Source organism: Hesperophylax consimilis, chromosome 3, assembly GCF_061612785.1.
Source record: "Hesperophylax consimilis isolate HC1 chromosome 3, BYU_Hcon_1.0, whole genome shotgun sequence".
Classification (NCBI taxonomy): Eukaryota; Metazoa; Arthropoda; class Insecta; order Trichoptera; family Limnephilidae; genus Hesperophylax; species Hesperophylax consimilis.
Window position 1 is genome coordinate 36,228,430 of NC_142838.1, and position 17,870 is coordinate 36,246,299.

At 32.9% G+C, this 17,870-nt stretch overlaps 1 protein-coding gene across 3 annotated transcripts in view; it reads left to right on the forward strand.

Moving 5' to 3' along the window:
* The window catches only part of krz (beta-arrestin protein kurtz), a 199,469-nt gene that overhangs the window by 82,989 nt on the left and 98,610 nt on the right, over positions 1-17,870 (forward strand). The window lies entirely within an intron of this gene.

The window sequence follows — 17,870 nt, forward strand, 5'->3', positions numbered from 1 at the left end:
CAATTATGCTCGTTATTAATACTTATAAATTTATTATAATGAATACAGAGTCGTTATAATTGACAGTTGGTAGATGAGAGAGACTGAACTACCTACGTTACTACATTATATACTGTCTTATCCGTAGGTATTGCCAGAGTTATTATTGTCCCACAGGTAGACGAAATTATTGTTTTATTTCATATTATATTATTTGATTAATTTATTAATACAGTAAAAAACGTAGAAAAAACGACAGTATTTAGTGTAATAATTACAAGTTTCTCTACGAAGCGAGAATCCAGCTGTATTTCCATATCCTCCGCTGTACCAAGGATTGATAATCATAGAGCAAACTTTGAACTCCCCTCTGATACTTTGTTACAGTTGGCAAAAAATATTTGAAGAAAAACAGCTGTAACGTTTGCCCCGTCCAAGTGAAAAGTCATAAGCATATCATGAAAACCTGCCGTGTTGCTGTTATTGCAGAATGCTTACCGGGAGAATAAGTTTTTTTAAATGTATATTTCCTATTTCTCAACGTAGAATTTTCCGTTCTCATGAGATATTGTTTTTCCAGGTAAATTAATATTACGAAGCGCCGCGCCGCAAGCTTCCATAAATCTATATTAAATTATTTTTAGGTCGCTGTGTTTTATAAGGAGCAAACAAACACACACTATACTGATATCTTTAGTTAGGCACTAGGAATATTATCCCGTTCAGTATAATATATTAATATATACATCTTTTTACAATAATAACTTTTTTAATGACTTTTAACTTTTGCCATTATGGGGAGGAAGTTGGCTTCATTTTCGAAAACACCAACCAACACCCTTTTTCGTGTTTTTCCAGAGGTTTTTTGTAGCTTGATATGTGAATATTGAGAGATTTTATGTAGAACTTCCAAGAATAAATGCTGCTAAACGTTGATATTGATAATCAATGACTTTTCTTAGATGTTGAGATTTATTAATATTTTTGTATGAACTGTTTATAGTTACCTTTTTGTTTTTAAATACGAGTTGGTTTTTCTTTCTACCTGAGTTTTTAAATAAATCGTTTTCATTTCTAATAGTGAAATAAGATTTATTACTTACTTATTTTAGTGTTTTATTTGTTCAGAATTTTTCATTAAAATTTAATATGCTCTCTCCGTAGATCAGATCAAGTAGTCTTGTAGCGCGTTTATTCATTTATCATTCCTTCTATGAATTGAAAAGGAAAATCTCCAAAGAAACGTTGGCAATCGTGAAAACTTATTTTGTAATTAAATTTCTTTCCCGGTTGTACGTCAGAAATGATTACACCAGTGAGGTGATCTTAAATTCCTCGTGTTCCTTTTTCCTCTATACCTTCTCCTCTGTACCTTCATACTTCCTGGAAGACAGATAGCTTCAGCGAAAATAATGAGAAAGGTAAAACAGATTCAAGTGAACTCAAAAGCCGGCGTAGAACTTTATGGATAGATTGTTTCTTAATTGAAGCGCAGTCACAAACGTACAAATGTAAGGATGCATTCGGCCGAGCATTCGACTCGGTTCGCGCGTTTTCTTCATCTATACCCAGCGTTAGAATTTCTCCCTCTGTGGAGAAAGTTTTTCAACAAATAATTGAAACATTGCGTTAAAAATATTTCATTTTGCTTGAAAAATTCTTGTTATTTTTTTAATGATAAACTAATGTTTATAAGACAAGGTTTTTATGCACAGCATAAAGGATAACAAATAATTATAAGCAATAATTATTAGCCTGAAATATCAATACAGAAAATATCTCCCTAGTAAAATTAAGTGCCGCCAACGGAAATTGAACCCGTACCTTATGATGTCCAGTCAGGTGCTCTGAAGTACTGAGCTATGTCGGCTTATTTCCAAACCGCCAAATAATTCAATATGTACTAGTACCTCAATCAACAATTACTGCTTATTATATTTTTTTCACCTGTAAACAACCAACTTTTGTAGGCGACTAATTACTACTTATAATTATTTGTTATTCTTTATGCCATGCATAAAAAGCTTGTCTTATAAATATTAGTTTATCATTAAAAAAAAATAATAAGAATTTTTAAGTAAAAAAAAATATATTCAACACAGTGTTTCAATTCGAAATGTATAATGTTCACGTAAATTCTATTTTATCACTACTTTCTTTATTGGTGTTATATAAAAAGCTTTACGTGTTAATGTCATTGAATTCTGGCATATTATAGTTAATTAAATAGGAATCTGGATACGAGTATGGGAATGTTTTTCATTTCTTATGGAGCAACTAGATATATATATCTATTTTTTAAAAGTACATTCACAATGAGTTTCATTTTATCGTTCGACCAATAGAAAATAGCTGAACTTATAATGTCCCTTTAAAGTTGAGAGGGGGCAAACATGAAACGTTTTATTGATGGTTTAAAACGGTACGTTTCAAGTGTACTGCGAGGAGCTCGCATGACAGCGACTTTATATACCTATTATCTTCATTGCGCCAATAATTATAGCATGTGAGTACTTCCCCCACATTTGCCTCAATAACATCCAGTCTAGCGCCGTAAACCCGTCTAGCCAGTGAGGGGATCCTCGGTCGCTCGTTCCGCGAACGTAACAACTTTAGTTCGCAGTAAGTTGAGTTTTTTCGGGAAATTTACTTGACGATACATTATTGGTAAAGCTGTTTTGAAGTGCGATCCATAAATTTTTTCTGGTTTTCCCAATTCCTCGCAGTAATAATGTTTCTTGTAAATGTAAACTAAATATCAAGACAAACCATTAACTGCCAAAGCTGTTCTGAAATTTTTGTTTTTTATTACACTTGCGACTAGCTCAAATACCTATGTAAAATGTATTTTTTTAAATTTATGAATGGATTCATCTAACATAATCGGCGCCCAAATGATAAGGAATGCTCTCCACACCTGAACATTTAAAAAAAACAAATTACTAGACTGTTACGTAGCGATTTTAATCGAAATAGCCTGAAGTGCTCATGGGTAGAACCCCCAATGCAATCTATGTCGATCGACTTATTCAAAACTTGGTAACCCTTACACTGGGGCCCAACGTTAAATAGTTTACTACTTATATTACAATGACGCCGCAACGTGATTGAATGTTGGGATTTAACTTGGTTCACAGACCTCATATTCTAAATTCAACTTATATTACAAGACTCAAATTACAATTAAAATTTTATATAGAAACTAGCTGACTTTTCTCTACTTTCTATAAATATAATACCCATGCATTATATATATAAACCTTCCGGAAGAAATTCTCTAAATGATAGTGAAAACCTTATCAAAATCTGTTTTGGAAGAACTAAGCGCATAGACAGACAGAAGAGTGTGGCGATTTTGTTTTATATTTAGAGATGAACTAGTGTAATCTGTTCATCATTATTATGAACTACGCAGACAGAGTGAAAAATTAAGTTAAATTATGATTATAGGATTGATAATTGCATGTTAAAATATATTATATTATTGGTAGGTACTTTATAACTTCTCTGTATTATTGACACGAGTTCCAATTTTGAAAATGATAATTCAAATAATTTTCCGCTAAACTTTTATATGTTTTATAGGTAGATGATCAATGACACTTAAATTCAAAACAAATACGAGTTCATCGAACCAGATTTACAATCACAAACAGACCTCCATCCGAAATTACTATTTTTGATGTTGATAAATAAGCTTGAACAGTCTTCGATACGAAACATTAATTTCTATTGATCTATATCCTTTATGTACCCCACTTTGTACGCCAACTACTTTTGAACACTTTTTATGTAATATTAGACCACAAACCTATAATTTATTGAAAAAACTTTAGGATTTGCCGAAATATTGGAATTCATGAAATCACACTATTGAATTTGACTTACATTATTTGTTATAGGTTCAACAATTAATATCGCTGACCGAGTTCCAAATAGTTCAAGCATTAAGGACGGGTTGTTTCGGAGAACTTGAACAATTCTTCAAATTTCAAAGTTAATTTTCAAGTTCTGTGAAAGATATTTTTAAGTTCTGTTTTTATTTCAGTTCTGTCAAGCAACTAGCCTATAATGATATAATAACAGAATTTGAATAGGACTTTCACAGAACCCGTAAATGAACGTTGAAATTTGATGAATTGTTCAAATTCTCCGAAACAACCCGTCCTAAGTGTATTTTCTGCAATATATATTTTAAATGGCAAAACATTTTTTAAAACGATATTCCATTAAATCTTGGACCAAATGTCTCACTATCTTATGAGGAATGACTCAAATACTTTTTTTATTACTTGGAAAAAAGAAGTCAAATTGTAGATGTTTACATAAAATTATTCATGATTAGCTTGGAACCAAGCAATAATTACAGTAAGTTCCTAATAAACGTGGTTTAAGCAGTCATAATGATAACTCTATTTGAATTATTTAATAACAATATTGCCTACTTCAATCCACTGTCTCGGATGTGTCCTTTATGCAAACCATTGTATGTGACTATGCAGACTTGTTTACAAACATAATGATAACTCCATCTTGAATTATTTAATAACAATATTGCCTGATTTAATCCACTGTCTCGGATGTGTCCTTTATACAAACCATTGTATGTGACTATGCAGACTTGTTTACAAACATAATGATAACTCCATCTTGAATTATTTAATAACAATATTGCCTGATTTAATCCACTGTCTCGGATGTGTCGTTTATACAAACCATTGTATGTGACTATGCAGACTTGTTTACAAACATAATGATAACTCCATCTTGAATTATTTAATAACAATATTGCCTGAGTTAATCCACTGTCTCGGATGTGTCCTTTATACCAGTGTTCCGCAAACTTTTTATGTTCACGGTACACCTAACTAATCAAGAAATTTTAACGGTACACCAAAGAAAAAAAAACAAGGTAAATTTTGGATAGGATTGGCTAGGCTTATTACGAATAACGGCGAACTTTGAGGTTAAACTACGAAAGCTGCATGACATCATAATTTAAAAAAACATCTCAGGTTTTGAATGGTTTGTTTGGCAAAGCAGGGTTTGTCTAGCCGGGTTTGTGTAATTATGATTGATATTTATCACATAACAGTGACAGAATGACCGCGAACTGTCACCGAATCGGTTCGAGAAGTGAATTTTAATTTTACGCAATTGATAATTAAAATGCATATTTTTCCGCCGCCACCAAGCCAAAAAGTTTCCTTTTATAGTAATTACGGCATATTTAAAGTTATTTTCTAAAAATTATTCGTAATACGCGTGGCCACTCCGAACCAAAATTTACCAAAAAGAATATTTTATTAATATTTATTATTAAAATCAATATAACACGAAAAGATGTTTAATGCGAAATGTGAGCCTGTTTAACTGAACACAGACGATCAAAATTTGGAACAATCGTTGATAACGCTGCTCGCATCTCTTCGTCGATCGTCCTCAGGCGTTCTCTTTTTTTTTACTTTATCGTGAGAGTTGAAAACCCCAATTCGCATAAATAGGTCGTGGCAAATGGTAATAGAATTGCAATAGCTCGCTTTGACAGCAGTGGATACTCATTATTTACGTGGAGCCAAAATGTGCTAACTCTGTTTCAGAAAATTTTAATTTTAGTGTCCGATCAGTTTTAAGCTCCATGAAATCGTAATGTTATGTTGTCACGCGCATGCACCCCGATAGCTCGTGCGCAATCACGTGATAATGTAGCAATAGCACCCCACTTATGTAGTGTAGCACACGTGATAATGTAGCGTAGCGGCGTAGCACACGGCCACTTCGCAGCGATCGAGTCCCACCCACGCCACCTCCCGCCGCCGCGCCGCACAGAAAAGTAAAGACCGATTTACAGAGAACTTTGTGAGAAGTGACGCGGGACTCGCGGCACACTTACGAATGGCCACGGCACACCAGTGTGCCGCGGAGCACACTTTGCGGAACACTGCTTTATACAATACTATTGTATGTGACTATGCAGACTTGTTTACAAACATAATGATAACTCCATCTTGAATTATTTAATAACAATATTGCCTGAGTTAATCCACTGTCTCGGATGTGTCCTTTATACAATACTATTGTATGTGACTATGCAGACTTGTTTACAAACATAATGATAACTCCATCTTGAATTATTTAATAACAATATTGCCTGATTTAATCCACTGTATCGGATGTGTCCTTTATACAATACTATTGTATGTGACTATGCAGACTTGTTTACAAACATAATGATAAATCCATCTTGAATTATTTAATAACAATGTTTCCTGCTTCAATCCACTGTCTCTGATGTGTCCTTTATACAATACTATAGAATGCGATTATGTAGACTTGTATACAAACAGTTTCTAATATTATTTAAAAAGGCAAATTATTAACATGACATGTCATGGAGAATAGAGGTGCAATTTTAATGCGAATTGTTCTAATTTACTGTTTTATTTTTTTTATACATATAGGCCATTAAATGATTCAATTTTTGATGATTTTAGAGGCAAACTTGGATTTTTTTGTCAATATTTAAAAATAAATAATCTTATCATAACTACTGTGTTAATATAATGAAAAATAAAATAAAACATACCAAAGAGGGTCTTTTATTGGTAAAAATATTAATTTTAACACAACAAATTCGAGTTCCAACATAAATCAGTCATTTGTAATTTAAAATTACACCCATTAAGACGCTTTTTGAGTAATTTTTATTTTATATTTCATCACAGTCAAAATATTTTTTTTTAATAATTGCGAAAGTTGCCTGAAAAATTTAATTCTTTTATGGCCTATACTAAAAACACTTTTAAATTATAAATTATGGGCCTTGTTAGATATTGAACACCCTTTTTGATTAAAAACATAATCTTTTAGTTTCGTTGGGTATTTTGGTATATATTATTTTTGGATGATAATGAAAAAAAAATCGTTATAAAATTTTCCGGATAGCGTGTTTTATACATCAGGTTTATACGCATAGACATTAGCATATTTTTTCCAGATAATTTTTGATTTTGTACTGTCCTAAAATATTTTTATTTAGTATTTTTTTTCGTAAATATAGTTTGTTCACGTTTACTTAAAAAAGATATACCGTTTAAAGATGATAGAGTGAGGGGAATATATAATTTGAAGAAACTATTTTATGGTATGATACTATTTTTACTGTTGCTTGATGGTTTTTTTTATTATTTCATGTAAATTTCACATTACAATTCATTCGCATCATCGACCACCGTATTAAGCCCATGCCCGTATCATGGCAGTTTTATATAGATAGGCTATATTACAATGTAATAACAAGAAATATAACTGTAGAAATTTTAAACAATATTTAAAAAAAAAACATACTTAAAGTATTATAAAAATCATACTGAAATTAAATTGAATGATTGAAATATACATTTCAATGAAAATAGAAATATATATACTCAAATAATATTAAAATGCACCCAAAAGTATACATAATATAAGATCTCCCTTTTGAAAGAAGTCAAAATCACAGAACTCATTACAACTGTATAGAGCGGTGAACGGCTCCCAAGAAATACCGACCAATATAAATGGAAAGTAAAATGTAATAACATTTTTATAAATAAAAAATGAAATATGTGAAGCTTAATTTTCAATTCATGTAATCTTTAAAAAAAGCTTGCCCCTTTTCAAATATTCAATTTTAAATACGGATTGGTAGTTTCATCTGTTGGTATTATTATTATTTGTTAAATATGTTTTTAATTGTTAAAAACAAGATATTAATAATATTTTATTCTATTTATTATAATCACCAGAGGTGATTTTTCACTAAAGCGACAAAGTGAAAATGATAATTATGTATTATTCATTATCATACCCTCTTGCCCTTTAGGTACACGTGGAGCACACTTAAATATCATAAATGAAATGTAGTAGTCCACAAACTGACCTAGTTACATCGGATAAAAAATATAAGCCTTGAATAGAAATAATAATATAATTTAGTACTCGCCGATATCCATTTAGTAAATTAAGAACACTACTTAAATATCCCCGTGGGATTGCATAGATAAGATAATGAGGTCGCCCTGACGTCAGAGCCTAACCTGTTAGCCGCCCTGGCCGAGGAGCCAGCCAACCAACCAGCCAATCTAGCAATATCCATCGACTCGTAAACTAGTAGGAAAACACTGTAAAAAGTACGTATTAAGGCGATGCACTACGTCGTGTAATATTTCAAATTGAGCCGCTATCAATAATTACCCTTACGTAGATGGCGATAAGGTTTAAATTCCCGCTTAACACCATCCGCCTGTTTTGATTTATGCAAGAAAAAAACATGGCCAAAAAGTGCCTTTTATTTTATTTTGTGGATGTTCAGACATAAATATTTAATTTTTTTTCGATCATTTTACAAATAATTTTCCACATTATACAATAAAATCATAACCGAAAATGGTTTCGTAAGTAGGAGATTTTGAACTTGAAAGCAGTTTTCATAGGCCTTTACATTATTTTTTTCTGAGCTTATAAAAAGGCTTATCTAAAAATACTCGATTATTAGCCAAGATGTATTTTACTCGCAGTATTTGATTAAATCATCTGAAACATTTCTAGGCGACCAAATTTTCAAACCAAAAACACATGATTTTGCATTACTACGTAAGGCATCGCCATAAGTGTTTTCATTAGCGTGGAAAACTTACGTGACGTAATGCGCATGCTTTCACACAGCGCTTGTAGCAGGCAGCAGGTAGCAGCCCCGCTAGCAGCTCTGCCTCGTGAACTGGTACTCTGCCAACAGGTGTTGGGTTCGGCGGGAATAGCGTTCATCATTTACAGTCATGTAATTGCTTTTATTAACATTTCATAACCTTTTATTACTCGAGGTATTTATGAATTTCATCCGTGTGAAGTTGCCTCGTGAACGTAGATAATGAAATGACGCACCTGTTTTTTTAATGAATGGCTTTCTTCTGCCTCGTAATGTTAGAATGACTTGCGTCGCGGTCGTAATCTTGTCTTGATATTACGTGTTGTTTAACATTTCATATTATTTATCTACATGGATTTTAATTTATATTGTTTTTTCTAATAGATGCATTGAAAAGTTTTTAGAGAGATATGATGCTAAAAGGATGAATTACATAATAACGATATGCATTATTATTATATTCTACTAGTGGATTCCGCGATGCTTCGCTTTTACTAATGTCTTTCTCGGGCGTCTCTGACTTCTTCCACCATTCACTACTGTATACCACAATGTTACTGTTAAAAAACTACTGCGTTAAATATTCCTCTGGCATCCCTTCTACCATTCATACCACTCTCCAAAAACTCCTGGCACTAATAAGAATAAACTTTGACATTTTCAGCGATAACGGTCTAATACAGGGTTTTCCAATAAGAGGTGTTATTTTGAATAGCCCGCTATTTCGGTAGATGTTACTTTTGAAGCTGTCATTTTTTGACATTTGACAAGTAAAAACTACGCCATTAATAAAAATGGAACGATACACGCTTCAACAACGCATTGAAATTATTAAAATTCACTTGAGTGAATCAAATGCAAATCATCTTGAGTGATGAGGCCCATTTCCATCTCGGTGGCTTCGTCAACAAGCAAAATTGTCACATCTGGGGCTCGGAAAACCCAAGAGTTATTGTTGAAAAGCCTCTCTATCCTCAACGTGTGACTTTTTGGTGCGGTTTATGGTCCGGCGGAGTCATTGGACCTTACTTTTTCGAAAATGAGGCTGGAGCAACAGTTACGGTGAATGGATTGCGCTATCGAGAGATGATTAATGATTTTTTTATGACCGGAATTGGATGGTATTGATCTGGACAACGTTTACTTTCAACAATACGAGGCACTACGTGCCACACAAGCAACGAAACCATTGATCTTTTACGATTGAATATCAAAATAACACCTCTTATTGGAAGACCCTTTACTTTTTGAGTTTTACATACTCGGGCTGAATTTTTATATATGATCATAAAATATTTATTTTCATAATTTTAAATATCTTTTCTTTTACAAATCAAAAAATCATTGTGTTAAAGCAGCCTAAACAGTGAGCCCCTTAATTATATTTCATACATTTTTTTTTCAAAATAATCAATTTATTTGTTTACACCCTAGTGGGCTTTTACGTGAAATAAATATATTACATCTGTGTTAACTATCTGTTGTATCAACCAATGGTAGAGCCAGTGTACGGTATTGATTTATAAAATACGTCACACACCATAACATTATTGAGTTAAACCAATGGGATATTATTACATAGAAAACACACTTCTTTATAATAAAAATATATTCGATTAACCACATCTATATTTTATTAAAGAATTCGTTTTATCGCTGATGCGGAATCTATAAATATTTCAAATCTATTACCAAAAGTCAGTCGGGTGGTATGTAGGTGAATCTGATAGTTTATTTTAAAATTGTCACCGAAAAGGGTAGCATTTTTTCTTGTATTTTTTCTAAAATTTGATTTTAGGCAGAATTTCAGGGCTTTCAATACCATCAAGGCCAGAGATAATCCGCCTATCTGACAGTCTAATCAAATTTAGCTGTTTCATCGGAATGATATAATTAATACTTTGAATTTGAATATTCAGCTTAAAATTAATAAATCTAGGGAATTTGTGCTCTACTATTTCTATATTGTTAGGGCCCCCTGGCTGAATCGAATCCCTTGCTGAATAGAATCCCTAGCAGAATAGAATCCCCAGCTGAATAGAATCCCTAAATCAGAAAGTTATTTCTATCTTAAAGTATGGAGCTTTATCGTGACCTTTTAATAACGTAAAAAAAAATACTAATACATGTACAGTTATATCTATCAAAAACTACGCATGTACCTACATATTATATTCTTTAACTGTTTGATTACAATGAAATTTGTTTTTAAAGAAAGACAAACATTCCCGGTTACGAATAACCTGACAATAATAAGAAAATCTCCTACTACGGCCTCAGTAAGCGGAAAATGTTGTTCGTGTCGTGATGGAGAACTTAGTCAGCCGAGGAATTGAACTCACGACGCTGGATGTGAACCCAGACGCGATGCCAACTCAGCCACACGCTGAATATGAATATAGTATTAATACGTGTACAAGAATATATTTCACGAAAGCCAGGTATGAGAACTGGTAGTTATATTATTCATGAATCTAGTAAAGAAAATCAGTGGCTGTTATTTCTATTTTCTTTAAGAAACCCGAGCAGGGTGCCTTCACCGCAATACATTTTCCATCAGAGAGGACAAATCCTGTTAAAGAATAACAATAACACCGAACGACCTTTTTTTCATTTGTCGATGTTATTATTTATGTCATTTCTTCTGTATACCAATTCCAATTTTCAACACCGTAAAAAGGGCCTTTATTTGCCAACAAGATTTTCTCGGGATTGAACACTTATCCCCGAGGCCTCAAATTCATGTATTTTATAAACATTTGTCTCTTTGCGAAGAATATTTCTTTTATGTATAATAATAGTGTTGATATACACTTAAAGAGCTTTAAGACTTTCAATTTGAAGCAGAAGACGTGCTTATTTGTGACAAGAGTTTTTTTTATCTTTTGAATTAATTCGGATTACGTGGTTAATTGCAAATGTGTGCGTTAGGATAATATAACATTTTAGTTTGCTATTCATAAACAACAGCACTATAAATAATACACTACGTCAGCCACAGTTTTCCAGTTCTCACTAGTATTTAAACAGTTGCACAGTTCTAACTCTAGACTGATGGTAATAGTAACTAAAATTAACAGAGCAATAAACACTGCGCTTATCTTACTAATAATAATCCTAGAAAGGTGTTTTTTGTTATGTACGGAACAGATATAATTTTGCTACAGCCATTTTGTTGTCTACATTTTTTTGTATTGTGATGTAATTTTACGTTGAATTATTTATTCGGGTAAAAAGTATTACAGAAGATTCGATTTTTTTCATTTACATAAGTAAGAGATCTCTTCTTCTGTCTAAAGCAGCAAATACTCTTAAACCGCGAGCTCTGACTGAAATTTATATTTTAACGCAACTATTTTCACCTCGCAGCATCATTTCCATCATAAAGTATTTATATTTGAAATATCCATTTAGCTGTGAGATGCCATATTTTTCGCTTTATTTTTTTTTTAAATCTCTGGTGAAGCCGATAATAAAAGAAATAATAAATTAGCGCTCTTAATGAGTTAAATTTTCAACGGCACAGAAGAGTCGCGTGTTCGATAACTTTATACGAACCGAGTGTATGTAATGTGAATATTTTTGCGTATCTCATCACACTGCATCATGCTATGTTTATCTTTGTTTTTTTGTTATCTCTGCAGAGATTACTAATTTAAATATAATGACAAATGTTTGTCTATATTTTGAACATAAAACATGCACAATGATTGTTCGGTCTTAAAAATACATATGTCTAGCCAACCATGGTAGTATTTACAACTATCGATTGACGAATTAAATGGTTATATATTTATGCGTATCCTCCCAAGCCCACTGGAGTAATGAGAATTCTCCACCAGTTTCCGCATTACTTCTGCTCGACTGGGGCCATTCTTCGATTATTTTCCATACCGATACCCACTCAGCTCATTGTACAAGACGTGTATAGCCGTGCTGGGTTTAGCGTCGCTCCGCTGGTAAACGTTGTAAATCGCATTCACTTCTCCGACGTATTTGTGTCTATCGGTTTATATCGTCTCGCCTCGCCTCGCTACCGTAGACACAACATACGACAATGCGAAATAATTTACGCGTAAGCTCCTCATTACTTCATTGTTTTGCTGGAAACATTGTGTTTCTAAACACGTTTCATTGTTTGTCATGATTGTTAGCGAAGCTCTCTCGAATGCCGTCCATTATGCTTCGGCATTTCTCAGAACAAACGAGATTTTAATTTGTCGGGCTCTTCTGTATTCATTTTTGCACAACATTTATTCTGAACTGGCTGACGTGTACCCGGCTTTGCTTTAAGTTATCCTTAGGAGATAGACATATATGTACCATCCCGGACTTTTTTCTGTGTGCCTTTATAAGATGTACAATTCCGTAATTCATTATGTTGATGTATTACATAAGGTTTAGCCAGCGTTAGCAATATAAGCGCCCGATTTTAATTGCTTGATTACAAAACGTCGACCTTTCTCTACTTTCTATAAAACCTTTCGGAAGAAATTCTCTACATGATAGTGAAAACCTTATCAAAATCCGTCGTGTAGTTCAGAAGAACTAAGCACACAAACAGACAGACGCGGATAGTGACTTTGTTTTATACTATTTAGAGAAGACATTGTCGTGTGATGTTAGTATTTCTCTGATAATCACTTTAGCAGTTTAGGAGGATGTTGGTTCAAAGAATTCAGTGAAATACGAACGATATAAAAATATGTAAATAAGTGTTAGTTTTTGATAACCTCCATAGCAAAGTTGTAAGTTTCTCGTGGACCCCGAGATCGCGGGATCGACAAACAATGTTGAAAAATAAATGGAATGGTAATCGTAAATTTTAAATAAAATAATGCATACTATATTATTTATACAACATCCCAGATTGGAATACGGTCAGTATAACCATAAGAAGATTTCTTTATTCTTATTTTTTAAATATTTAATATTTGTATTTTTTACAATAAATAAACGATGTTTACATGTCATACAGTATTATAATGTAAAACAAAAATTATTCTTCCTCACCATAAATAGACAAGGCTTTTGTGTTTGGTGAGGGAACTCTAGCTCAATTATTAAAAATCATATAAGTAATTAAAAAAATATTCTAAATAATAACAAAAAGATTTAATAACATTTTTTTTCCCATTTGATATCTGGTGAGTTGACGTGTTGTTGTTCTTGTATTGTTTTGTATTTATTTTACTTATATAATGCACTTACATAGTGTTGATTGACTAGCTAATCATTTGTGGAAAAGTGAGTGGAAGGGTTTAGTTTTTCCTATGGGGAAGATTTAACCCGGACAACAAAATCGGAAGCATAATATGAAAGACGCAAAGTTTATCAATATTGAATTTATTTATTTTTTTTAAATAAAAATAGATATGTGGACTCTTATAGTAGTCTAAGATATTTTTCAACTTTAGCTGAAATTCATTAATATTTTCGATAATTCTTAGATTTTTCGAAAGGAAGGTTGTTAAAGTAGGTTGTACCTAGATAGAGATAGGTATTTTGAATGTGTTCTGATATCTTGCTGATATATTGAATTGTAAGTTATTAAATTACTTTTCCTTAAAAATTGTTGTATTGAATATTTTTTGTACGTTTAGTAGATTGTGGGCACATTGAATATTGAAAAGAGAATTTCGGTAGAAAATGTAGATGTTTTTTTCAAGATTACCTTAATTATCAATCTTTGAATTATTTTAATTGTATATGAAATATTTTCATATGTTCCTCTCCAACCAATAATACCATATTGTAATATAGATTGAACAATAACCACGATCAAAAACCTTTGTATGTTTTATACCTAAATGTCCGGCCACTTCCCCTTCTCTGTCTTCTCCAGTTTCAAGTTGTTTCCTAATGGTGGAGCCTAAATTCCAATCAGTTCATGAATCCCTTTGACACCGGTGCATACTCGGTAAACACGCCAAACACGCGCCCAACATATTTATTTACACGGTTGACATTTGTCACATGATAGCGGGTCGCTTCTACGAATCGTTTTGAGTTCAACAGCTCGGCTGTGGAACGATTTGCCAGCCACCGTGTTTCCTCCCTCCTACAACATCTTAAACAAGTCACTCATTCCAAAAATGACAACCCCAAACACCTCACCACCTTACAACACATAAAATTAACTGTAACTTTGGAAATAATAACTCTCCATGTAAGTGTGAAGCCCTCGAGTGTGTTAAATTTATTAACACACGTGCGTTATAATTGATAATGACCTCAAATGGAAGAACCGGATTGAAAATGTGGCTAAAAGAGTGCGCACACTAATTCACATATTTATTTCATACAAACATATGCTACGGGCTGTGTAACTCAATCATAACTCATAACCTACGGTTGCATTGGGTGGGGAAGGCACAGAAATCTATTCTATGAAGAAACCTTTCAGATATTCGAGCGACGCTCTCTTCAAGGAATTTAATGTACCAGATGTCCGACGTGTGACCTATGACTGACCTGTCCGATGTGTTAAATAAAAAATATAGTAATCACAGACATAGGAATTAATAGACGAGAAGATAATGGCGAGGGGTAAAATCAACTGTTGAAGAACGAAGGGGGTTAAGCTGACTGTGATTCGTCAATAAATCAATCTGACAGTAAATAGGCATCTCGCATTATAATATCACCATTTAGTTCTTAAAAGTAAAATCTGCTTTTGAATGAATAGACATTTTTACATGGGAGCGCAAATTACTCGCCACGTTATGAACTAATTTGCGAAGTCCAAATTCGGCAAAGTAAATTTCTTCTGTTTGCAGAGTCGTAGTTAGTTTCAGAGTATTTAGTTAAGACACTTTTACAAATGTTTCATAATTTACTTACCCCAGTAAACAACGATGAGCACACTTGAGAATCGCTACATTGTGATGTGATAGTATATGTTTCTAAAACTGATCCATATAATACGGTGTGAATAAGCTTAAAATAAAGTAAAATAATGCTTACTTATGGAATGTAATACGACAATTGGGTTTATTCTCTTTTTCACATCTATTTTTACAAGTTTTCATATCACAAGTCAACATTTTGCCGTGTTATTTCGTAAAATGAACCGATGATGCCTCGACCATAGTTCGCACAAGAATGATGACGTCACGTTTTCAAATTTCACTTGAGGCCATACGCGAGACCAGCCGGCTCCAATGGAACCGGTATGGGGAGTGGGGATAATACGCTTTTAATCACTTAGGGCAGGTCTACTAATATTCATATGTCTATGATAGTAATCCATTTTCATAAAAATAAAAACAAAATGAAAACAGCCTAGCACAAACATCAATCCAGAAGTAAGGGAAGAAATGACCTCTCCGTTCCAACAAGTCACAGAGCGGCTTATGAAAAACTATTCTCATAGCTCGGTCCTAAATTATATTAAAAAAATTAACTCACAGCTGAAACTGTAGGAACTGTCATCCTTCGGTTCAAAAATAACAAAATGGTTATTAGATCTAGGCAGGACTGATACCGAAATATTACTAAATAATATAATCTGATAATTATTTATCACGAACGCCTTGTTGTATCTTCGCTTTTACATACTTATTTTCTCTATTCTTAAATCCTGTATTCCTCTAGGATAATTTGAAACCTGTTAATTTGACCGTCCTAAAATGGAAAACCTTCCTAGTTGAACAGTCAAAAGCTTCCTTAAGATTCCTAAAGATATCCACTCATTCCTCTCCTTCCTTTCCTTAAAAATACCCTCCACACATCATCCCCAAAGATGACATAGGCACTAAGGGAAATAATTTTTCTCAGGGCCTCCTTTGTGGAGTAATGTAAAAAAAAAATCATCTAAAAAATAAATTAAAGGATAAATTTGAAGCAATATTTTTCACTATGTTATATTATCCTTCTTTGATTCCTCAACCCTTATTTCATTTACACAGATTGGTGAAAAATTCTCCCAAAAAAGCAATCGCTCACCTGCTGTAGGTACTCTCCCCTACAATGCGATTATCATTATCGAACCTTTCCGGGAATTTACGGGTTTTCCTCAGTCGTGCTTTCATGTATACTGTAGATATGTAGGCAATACAATCATATCCTTTTAAGCCATCTTATTTTGGTATTTTTTACAAATAAAGTGCTACTTGACCTTTTGAGGATTGGACATTTCATACCCATCTCATATACCTGAGAATACGCGCTCGAAATATTTTCATTTTTTATTGTTATCTTATATTGTATGGAATGCAGAGTTAAATTTAAGACGAATTTATACTAATTACTCCCTGATATTTTTAGAAATAATAATACAGGTAGGGCAGAAGTAATGATCCGGTTTTGAAGGGGTATAAAATAAAACTTCATCCCAAAACTTGACAACATTAGTGTATTTATTTATTTAAACGCCATAAGATGGATTTTACAATAGAATGATTACGGAACAAGTAATGTGTACACAAAAATATTATAATAGAGTAATTAGTAGTGAGTTTATTGTTGCTTTCAAAATTAATTCTATTGTATTGCTGCTGAAAGCCACACCACCTTGCTGAAGTGGTATTCAAAACTCAATGATAAAAAAATAATAAAAAATGTGATTATCTACAGATCATAATAAACAAGTTTTAAGTCTCTAAGTTTATTAGTTTTTTTTTTGTACTTCCTAAAAACCGGGTCATTATTTCTGTCCCACCCTGTATTACTGTGCGTTTTACACACCAGTTTGGTAAAAGTTCGAACTATTGCCATTCAAAAAATTATAATTTTTAAATACTTTTATTTGAATTTCGGTTTTCGTGAATGAATGAACGCAAATTTTGGAAATGGAAATTTACCCACTTCCCGACATGCGTCCGAGCTGAAACTCGGCAGATAGACTTGTTGTCGATGAAAATGCATCACGCATACACACGCGGACATATGCGTTTCTCTGAAATTGGAAAACATTAAAGCAGTTAATACACAAAATAAATGTCTGTCCTACCTAATCGGGATTTGACTGTTAGAGTTGTTAGCGCGGTTTGACCAGTCCCTGGGGGGGAGGAGTTTCAATCCTCAGTCCAACCAAAATAAAGTTTTAAAAGACATTTATATTTTGGGTGGGAAGATTAAATAGATATATTATAGTAAAAGAAAAAAATTGATGTTAATTAAAATTAAGATGTTCCGCCCATAAAACTGTGATAACAAATTCAAACGCACTGGTTTGTTCCTAAGTTAGTACTATTGCCATTTG